Source organism: Hyposmocoma kahamanoa, unplaced genomic scaffold (genome assembly GCF_003589595.1).
Source record: "Hyposmocoma kahamanoa isolate Upper Pololo Valley unplaced genomic scaffold, ASM358959v1 138, whole genome shotgun sequence".
NCBI classification, from domain to species: domain Eukaryota; kingdom Metazoa; phylum Arthropoda; class Insecta; order Lepidoptera; family Cosmopterigidae; genus Hyposmocoma; species Hyposmocoma kahamanoa.
The window spans coordinates 4,840,630-4,851,705 of NW_020653492.1; positions in this window are offsets into that span (position 1 = coordinate 4,840,630).

The window sequence follows — 11,076 nt, forward strand, 5'->3', positions numbered from 1 at the left end:
CGGACCCCGCCCACTAACCAGTCTATTACTAGTATTTATGTGGTCTGTGCTTAGTACAATGAACGAGGGAGGTAGGGGAAAGCGACCACATTGAAAATTTTCTTTTCCTAAGCATAACCATAGTTTTTTAAAACTTTGAACAAAAAAGCAAATACACGTAGCGCTGAAAAAACAAGCTGATTGCCTTAGGGCATTTTTAATGAAGCGTAAAAAATAGATTTGCTAACGGATTTCGCGGGATAAGCCAGGAAATAATTCGTTTATTAATTTTGTAGTGTACATAAAACCTGATTTTCTTTTTGTCTATTTTAATGTTAAATTTTTATTGAGAGTTTCAGAATGTGTCACCAACATGATATTCAATATTTTTTTAGTGAAATTAGTCCACTAGTTTGTTATAATTATTCATAGACTTACAATTATATGGACGTCGGGTCCGCGCTAAAAAGTGTCCTAACTTATAGGGCGTTAAAATCGTATACAGAGCGTCATTCACGCTTTAGTCTTCGTTTGTTCGACTGACAGCGAAGCAAGCAAAATTAGACAGTACTGCGATGACATTACAATTTAAGTTCAACGTTTTAGCTTTTTCATATTCCTTTACATGTCACTACGTTTAAATAGATTAACTTGGGACATTTTTTTCGTGGTTTTTGTATTAGACCCGTCGTCCATTTATTTGTAAGTCAATGTAATTATTAATACATTTTAATTATTAATGGTTCGTCGCGGGGCTTATTTGGCATAGCGTCTGACACAGTTTGCTATGAGACGTCGGTTCGAATCCGGCCGGAAGGATTTTTTCTAAGTGTTCGAACTTTTAATGATCGTTGTTCTAAAAGCAAACATTTTCGAGCACGTTTGAAATAAACGGGACCAAAACTGAGGCGTACCTCTTTCCAAACAAAAAAAGAATCCTCAAAATTAACAAACGGTTCACAAATCGCGTAATCGCGAATTGAGGACTTCCTACTTTTTGAAATCTGTTAAAAATACAAATATCAAACGATTTTACTATATACGGAACTGTATCCTTATTACGTAGGTAAATTAGTATATATTTTACTTCATATATAATACGAAATACATTTTAGATAATGGCGGTAGAGATCCTTGTGAAAGAGTTCTTACATATTCCTGGCCTTTACATATTCCTATCGTCAAGCAGTAATGTGGGCATTACTGTGTTCCGGTTTTAAGGGGTTGAAATGAGAGCTATTGAAATTATAGGCGCATGGCATCAGATTCAAATTTCTAGACCCAAACTAGGTCTAAGTTAAAGCAATAACATATATAATAAAATATAATAATTATTATACTAAATATTAATTATCGTCTTGTTTTTATATTGTAATTTAAATTGTAACTTCTTTAACAAATTGATTCTTTCACAACTTCAACTCGCGGCAAACTTTCGTAAACAAATAAAGAGCTTTAGGTTAGGTTTTGTTTTAGAGGATGGAATTCGTCCTATTTAATAAAAAACCGACCTCAAAAGTAGGTGAAATTACATATAATTACCAAATTTTATTGAAATCGGTGACCAGAAAGTGCTCAAACCGGACTCAACCCCTAGTTCGCCACTATACGGGACTTGACACAGGAGATAATAAAAATCGGTTCTCACTACTTAAAAGTATATTGAGAGAGAAAAACTTGAATTGATTGACAAAATCAACCATTAAAATAATTGCTCCTTTGGAATAAATTTTTTTTTGAACAGCCACCCTTCGAGGTGGATGATTTTCTTCAAAATGAAATGGGACCATTATGGAAGTACTCCCTTTCCAACAAAAAAAGAATCATGAAAATCTGTTCACAAATACCGGAGTTATCGCGTAACATACATACAAAAAAAAAAGAAAAAAACATACAGTCGAATTGAGAACCTCTTCCTTTTTTGAAGTCGGTTAAAAAGTCAATTGAGGCTCACGTTGATGACGTAAAAATGCTGAAAATTCAAATTGCGAAGGAAAGTAAACAGATTCAAATGCAAAATCCTCTTAGCGATTGGTTTCCGATAGAATGGCTCCATAGATTGCGTACAGCACAACTTTCCAATTAAGTCTGAAAACGCGAATACACAACGAAGGGAAAATGTGTAAACATCTTCAAGAAAAGGTTAGGGTTGACAAAAATTTATATGATATAAGGACAGTCGGTTAGTACTACAACTATCCTTTTTTTCTTGACGGGGGGAAATCTTTATGGATACCCCTGAGCTCAGGGAGACTCAGGGGTTATGTGGGGACTCTCCCTCTAGACTGGAGGGCCTACCCCACTAAAACCCCCCCCGGGTTTCCCTCTAGCCGGTTGAGTCGGCGCCGTGGGATCAGTGAACATTCACCACGACGCCGCCCGGCCGCCCTAGCTTACGCTAGGGCTCCCGCGCCAACGGAGGGGCGAGTCGGTTGTCCTCCGACCCGCCCCCCAGACGAGTGAGGCCGTGCAATGCAGGCTCCGGTGTCCCTGTCCAGAGCCCGCTGGTCTCACTAGGGGATCAGGCGAGCAGCGAACTGCCTTCGCCTTCTCCCGGTACGTCTGCGCCGGAGCGGGTGCGCGTCCGCCGCATCCTCGCGCACCCGCTCCGCGGCCTCCTTTTGCGACATAACCTCTGCGCAAAAAGGGTGGCCTCATACTACAACTAACCTAACCCACAGAACAATAAATACGCGAGCCAACAACTCCAGTGCCTATCTGGACAATAGTAAGGGTGCTGGACGTGCACACGGGGGCGCTCAACCAAGGCCTTTGGAGAACCGGCTGAAGTCTGTGTCAACGGGCTGACCTAGGGTTAGGACCTGACTGATATGGTCCCTGTGCAGACTTGCTTGCACAGGTATTAGCAGGCTTTACACAGACACAGCAATACACGCGTGATACAGCAATCGAGCGCGATTGCGCTCAACGGTCGCGCGCGCAATCACGCACTACAACACGCGCCAGTTTCACGCGATCTAACCTGCGCTATTAGCCTTTACACAGGCGCTCTATCCGCTATAATAAAAACGAACACGAACAATCGCATGAAAGAACGTTAACTCAAAAAAACTTAAACAGGTAATTGCGCACGATAGCACGTGCAGGCTTTCCCGAGTTTAATCCTATACGCTTCTGATCGCGCGCAATAGAGTAACCGCCCTTATTTATAGTTATACTTTTTTAATTATTTATATTTATAGTTGGTAGTACTTTACACAAAACTTTCTATATAGGCCATTGACTTACAAATAAATGGACGACGGGTCTAACACAAAAACCACGAAAAAAATGTCCCAAGTCAACCTATTTCAACGTAGTGACATGTAAAGGAATATGAAAAAGCTAAAACGTTGAATTTAAATTGTAATGTCATCGCAGTACTGTCTAATTTTGCTTGCTTCGCTGTCAGTCGAACAAACGAAGACTAAAGCGTGAATGACGCTCTGTATACGATTTTAACGCCCTATAAGTTCGGACACTTTTTAACGCGGACCCGACGTCCATATAATTGTAAGTCAATGATATGGGCATGCTCTTTTGCATAGATTTGGTGTTTGTTTTACAAATCAACTCTAAAATATGCGTAATAAAAATTATCATTGGTAAAAACGCAGAAATTCGCAGAAACGGTTTGTCTTCATTTATATTTTTTTATATACAGTATTTCAATGAAGACAAACCGTTTAGCGTATTTGTATTTTATTGTAAGACAGCCCTAGTAATGGGGGAATGAAAATCGCGGCGCCTGTTGCATTTTACACGTTATTGGTCGTTGTTTGCCGACACTCGCTTTGTTACCCCCGGACTTGTTTGTTTTTAATGTCCTTATTTACGAACCAATCATTATTGTGTACTGAATAATATTGCGCGGTGGTAGTCCAGTGGGAGAGCGGTTGCTTCTTAATTAAAACGACAGACGGTTCGAATCCCTGAGGCGGCCCGTCTCCAGGTTAATTATAAGTAAAGTACATTTGTAAGCAATGTGTCGCCAAAGTAAAAATGTTAATTTCTTTAAATTAGAGCAAAAGTACGCCGAAGCCCCGCAACGCAGATGTCAGTAACACGTGAACGTCTAGGCCATTCAGCTCCTTGACAACACAGATATCATCAGAAGATTGAAACGGATAAGACCGTTTGAACTAGTGTTAGTGTATTATTAAATGCTTCTAGTGATAATGAACAAACATATCACATGACAAACGAGTCCTTAGGAAATAATTGTCAGTGTGTGTATTGTTATAATGTTATAATAATATTATCTTTTTTTATTTTGTTCAAACATGGTCTCTCAAACAATAATGGTTGGAGCCTCCTTAATCATAACCTGTGTCAGAAGGCGCCTGTTCTTGCTATGTCCTTAAAATATATCATATTTTTATAATTTTGGGTATGTGTCTGTATGTGTATTTGTTATGACACCTATTGCCGGGACGAACAATTCGTGCGCCTGGTGGTAAGCGCCACGCCTGTCCATAACAGTTGCAGTGTTTTAAATCGCAAAGATCTGAGGGGCACTGCCACTGCGCCCATTACCCTAAGACATAAGTTCACAAGTCCCAAGTGCCTGTAATTTCACCAACACCCTTACCCTTCAAAACCGAAACGCAGTTTTGAACACTTCCATTACTGCTTGGCGATAGAAATAGATAAAATACCTGTGTGTGTGTGTATGTGTGTGTGTGTTGGGTAATTTTTAATTCATAGTAAAATTTTGCTGTAAATTCTTTATTCAAACCCTTTATTTTTATTTATATCTTTAAATTCCTAGTTTCATTTGCTTATTTATTGTAAATAATGTAAATTACTTATAAGTCTTGTATTTGACTAGATTGTAACATAATTTATTTTAATGGTGCCTTATAAATATATAAATACTAAAATACTACAGCGCCAACAACTGACCTGTGTGTACGTCTCTCTATATTCCAAAAATATTCTGTATTTATTGGAATAAAGATAATATCTCCAATAATGGGGGCTGTTCCATTCGGTGGTGTGGGAAAACAACAAAACATCTAATTACAAAAGAAACGTAATCACATTTCGTCGGTAATTAAATATTAAATATGTAATTTTTCAATTTTCGTCCATTATAGCAAAGCTCAAATTAAACTGGTCGATTGGAAGTGAAACAATTGACGACACCCGTCAATTATTTCGAATTCGGGCTAGCCAATCGGAGCGCAGTTGTCACAGTAATGATTTGGCAGAATAGTTTTCAAACAAATTAAATGACATTTCGTCTGGTTATATACTCGATGAATTTAAATAATAAAAGAAAACATTTTTATATGTATCGCACTGCTATTAGAATAGTATTGTAACTCAAAACATGTGAAATTCAAAATTATACTATTACTGGACGTAAAATTTGAATCTCTATACGTCAATAAAACCGTCGTTAGTATTTTGTTAAAAACCATTTAAAGATAAACTACGTACCTCAAAATTAGACCACATTTTTGTGAGCAAGTTCTGGACAAAACGATCCTTACTCAAAAATATGAAATTATATTTTCCCTTTTAGTTTTAAATAATTATATTCGACAATTAAGAAATTATTTAAATGTAGATAGATAGATAAACACTTTATTCACTGATATAACACAAATACAGATTAAGCATAAAAGAAAAAACAAAACATGATTGTCATAGCGGTGAAAGGGCGCTGACTCAGCATATGCCAAAGTTTCCTAAGGCGCTGGTTTTCAGTCAGAACCAACGAGAGGGATTAAGTTATTTGAAAGCAAAAATATAACGACTATGAGTAAAATTATACATACATAATAATATACATAGTAAAGTGTAAATGGTGCTTCTAAAATAACCTGTTTGACATGTAAGTGCATGAGCAAATGTGAATATAATTACAGCTGTAGGTGTAAGTTATGACTGTAAAGAGGATTTAATGTTGTCTGTAATAAACTTCAAACTTTACATAAATTTTGGTATTCTTTCACGGGAAGTGACTAATAATTAATAATTAATTTTCATCAATCCTGAAAAAATATACTTTTTGAGTTATTCCACTATTGTATTAACAGTGCGACATGTCTGTGGCGTGACGATATCAACTAAATCGCAATGGGTGCAATGAAACTGGATAAAGACAATAATATCGAAACGTAGTGGCATATAAAAATTAATATGATTACGTAGTTACATAAGAAAAACAAAATTCTATCTGCGAACGAACGGAAGTATCCCTTTCAGAACCACTGAAGCGGAAAGTCACGTCCCGCCACGATCTATACGTTCGTTTCATACATTCAGAAATATATTTTGTGTAATAGAAATATAGTGAATATTTGTGATGCAAGACAACTAAAAGAGCCTAACGAGAGGTTATGCTCTGTGACTATAAATGGCGTAAATAGAGATGACACGAAGCCGTATGTACTATCTATAATGCGAATACCAGTGATATTTAGTGTTGAAATGTAAACGCAAAAGAGCCTGCTGTTTTATTTAGAGCAAAACATTTCGAAATTATAATTGCTTTTTTGTTCTATAAGCTCGCAACTCGCAGCTCACATCATCCAAGATGTTAAATGTGGAAAGATTATTTTTGTTATTTAAACACGAATATTATATAACTTTGCTACAATTTCATCATTTAAAAAAACGTAGAAGGAATCATTGGAAGATATCAGATCAAATTGAGAGTGTTTTTGAAAAGGCTGGAGTCCGCACTAAGAGGAATTAAAGGGCTTGTATCAAACGATTTGACAAAAGTGAGGCAAGAGAAGTTTATCAGGATCGTGCTAAGTCGCGATCGATAATCTCTGCCTTCCCCAATGAGAAACTCCCTTCGGTACAATTGATCTACTTTCCCGTTCGGTCCACTTTTACTATTCGTCTACTGTCCCGATGCGTGAATATATTATTATATTTATCAGTGATTTCGGCCATTGTCCGCTTTGGGGTCTTTGCACATTTCTTGATTTTTATAACCTTCTTCGCCGTGCGTTCATCACGATAAAATAATAAATAAAATTGTTTATTGAATAACTTATTGTACAAATGAATAACTAAAGACTAATTATGTGAATAAATGTAAAATGTAACACATACCTTAGGAGAATCCCGTATTTCAGGTAAAAAGTACTAATTATACAGGTGAATATGTAATTAAATTATGAACAAAAAAATAATTAATAAAAAAAAATGCAAGTCATATGCGCTTAAATTGAACAACATTTATTTGTACATATAATTAATAAATTCTCTGTATCATCGTAGGACATATTTTGTAGGAATTCTTGGAGAATTTTCTTAATCTTTATGTAACAAAAATGATATATGGTCAGTTCGGCGTTTAATTTATTGTACGAAAATGGCCCGAGAAACAAAAAATCTGGAAATAAACATGTTTTGATGATACAATTTTGGGGCAGACAATATCTTTCCGTCTTTTGTTAGCGTTTTCAGTACTATATGGGAGTGCAATTGTAGGTACTGTTTGAGAACCGTGGACTTAATAAATAATTACCTTACGATATTTTTCTTCACCGTTAGGCAGAGCTATTTCTATGATTATTAATATAAAGATCGAACATATAGAAAAACTTTTTCGATCCGATGGGACTTGAACCCACGACCATGCTGCACCGTATTGTTGCTTTTACCGACTGAGCTATAGGTTAAGATATCCGGTTGTCGAAATTCTCCTATGTGTTTTTGTTAAACATCTTTGTGCTTGGTCGCATCGGCATTCTGCACCACTAGTGATACCTAATGAGAGATTTTAGAACTTTAATAATAATAATAAATATTGCTCTGCTATTACAATAGTGTTGTAACTCAAAATATGTGAAATTCAAGATACCATTATTGTACGTCAAATTTTATTCTCTACACGTCAATAAAACTATCTTTAGAATATTGTAAGAAACAACTAAAAGATATCTACTTGTAGGGGTTGTAATGTAACCCTAACAAACCGTGACCAGGTTCACGGCAGTAAAACAAAACTTCCGGTATACAAATTTATTTAAAGTCGGGTTAAGAAGAAATGGTAACAAAGAAAAGAGTAAGGAGTAAGGCTGTAACAATAAAAAAGGTATATATAGAAAAACGCGTACATTAATATAAAACACTCCCTAAATAAGTAGACACTTATCCCTAAAAGGGCCATGTACTGAATTACAGATACGTATTCATAGGTACATGGTAAGGCTGTACACTGTTATACGCACATGATTTAGATTATATTAAACTTGGTAAAAGAATCAAAATTAGACGATTGAATTTAGACAGCTCCGTCCGCTGTCGCGGTCAAGCAGGGAGTGACTATGGAACGAAACAAAATCAGAATGTGAGGCCAATGAATGGAGCAATTACGAGTGGCCAGGAACTGGAGGAAGGCGATAAAAACGTGCGATGACGACACTTAACTAAAACTGAGACATGCTTTATGTGAGCTGGTTCTGGCCAAAATAGTCCTTATTATATTTAAACTTTATTGTACAATACACTGAAGTACAAATGGCGGACTTAATCAGTCAACCATTGGGCCAAACAGAAAAAAAAAACACTACCAGTCAACCATTGGGCCAAACAGAAAAAAAAAACACAATAGGTTGGTGCTACACTTAAACAAGAAGAAATAGAAATACTAGAAAACTAATCGATAATTTGTATGGTATAAATAAATAACATACAATAAACATACTTATTATACATACATAATAAACTTACATATATATATTATTATAATAAATAATATGATATATGTACCCAAAGCAACATTAAACAGTGTCTTAATTTTGACAATTGTCAAACAGATGCTTGCGCAACATGCGCTTGAAAGATAATTTGGTCTGAGCTTGTCTTACATGGAGCGGAAGCGCTTATAAAAAAATATAAAATTATTTTTCTTCTTTTATTTTTAGATATACAGGATGTTGATTTGCATTCTCCCTTGTGTTCCCTTGGGGGTACACGCCGTTTACTGACATGTTTATCCCTGTCTTTTTTGATGAAATACTCTATTTCGCCAATACTATTACTGTAAACCATTGAGTTGTACTGGCCATACTTGGTGTATTGTGGACCAGGACTGTCCAGTCCCGCTCTGTACATGTCATTTAGTTTTTCTAGCATATCTTGGTGCAGATCGTATATCCTAAGATGCCACGGATCTTCATCTAACATTTCCCACAACATTTCAGTGGGGATTGAACGAAGAAAGCCTCCCGCAGACTTGAAAGCCATACGATATTGTCTCTCAAGCGTCAAGAGGTTTGTTTTTATAGAGCAAACGGCATAAGAATGGAATGCCCTGGCCTGCAGATTTATTCCCTGGACGTTATAACTTGGGCATTTTCAAGGCGAGAGTGAATAGGAATTATTAGGTGTGCATGCTCCATCGTCGCTTTCTATCAGGTGAGAAGGAGATCAAGTGCACATTTAATTTTTATAAATAAAATTAAGGTCATGGTAAAATGATGACAGGAATAGGAACTGTCGAGCTTTCAATTGGAAAACAACCGTTTTTTACACAGCTTGTGTATATAAAAACCGAAAGAATTTTTTTTAAACTGGCGCACCTACTTTTTTTTATATACGTAGCAGTTGCAGTGCCATTGCTTTATTTTTTTAACCGACTTCAAAAAAGGATGAGATTCTCAATTGGACTGTATTTTTTTGTATGTGGGTTACGCGATTACGCCGTGTTTTTTTATTTGTGAACCGATTTTGATGGTTTTTTTTTATGTTGGAAAGGGTTATACCTCAGTAGCCTAAGGTGGTAAATTAGCGGATGAACTCGTTTAATAGAATTTCACCCACTTTCCGTTAACCCATTTCAATTAAACTTGGCAAACAGATGTAATTCCAAAACTTTTGAGGTCACTTTTTTTACAAACAAGTTATAAATTTAAGTATATGCGTTATATGTATTTGTGTAGGAGTAGAGCAGGAGCTCTAATTACTGCCACCTTACCTATTTCTGCCGGAAAGCTGTAATGTATGCATAACTGCGTTCCGGTTTTCAAGGGTGAGGGTGCCGATGAAATTTCGGGCACATGAGACTTGTCAACTTAGGTCTCAGGGTGACGGGCGCAGTGGCAGTGCCCCTCAGATCTTTGAGACTTAAAGCTCTGAGTGGCTTGCAACTGTTACGGACAGGCGTATAGCTTATCATCAGGTCCATGACTTGTTCGTCCCGTCATTTAATAGTATAAAACAAATACATGTGCTAAAAGTCTAACTCTTCCTCATTAAAACATATAGACCAGTATAAATGACTTAAAACTGATTTAAAATTAAGCATTTAATTTAATGTGACGATTTCAAATTGTAATTTTTCTTACATTTGATATAAAATGTTATATTTGAATTTTCAAATCACATTCTTGTCCGTGTAAATGTTATAGTCCATCTGTTTAGGTACTTAAATAAATGTAAACAATCTTGAGATGTCTATTTAATGAAATATACATTTATAAAATGATTTTCCCTTACCTTCAAATACAAAATACAAATACTTAGCTTCATATGAAATTGCATGCCTATTTTTATACCTTTTGATTTATAAAGCATGTGTTTCAATAAAAAGATGTATCAAGATTGTTTACATTTAGTTAAGTACCTAAACGAATGGACTATAGTAAATCAGTTTTCCGGTTTCTGTCACTTTATAAGAGCTTTGTGCATGAAGTTATCTGAATGTCTTGCCCAATGCACTTGTCGTAGTTTCTGATAGAAGCTTAAGCGTCGAGTTACATTGTGGTTACATTCTTGGACACTGGGAGATGTGATTGTCTCCTTGAGGTGAGACGTCAGATAGAAGTCAGATAGAATATCTCTCAGAGAAAAGTTTAAGGAGACTGGTATCATGACTGTGGCATCACAGTACATTTACTCAAATATTTTATATGCCCGTAAAAATATACATAATTTCAATAAGAAAGAAGATATCCATAATATTAACCTTAGAACTAAGTCCAAACTCACGGTACCACGATTTTGTTTAACCAAGGTAAACAACTCTTTTATGGGGAACTGTATACGTTTTTACAATAAGATTCCGGAGCATATATTAAGTTTATCATTTCCTAAGTTTAAAAACTACATTAAAAATATTTTGAT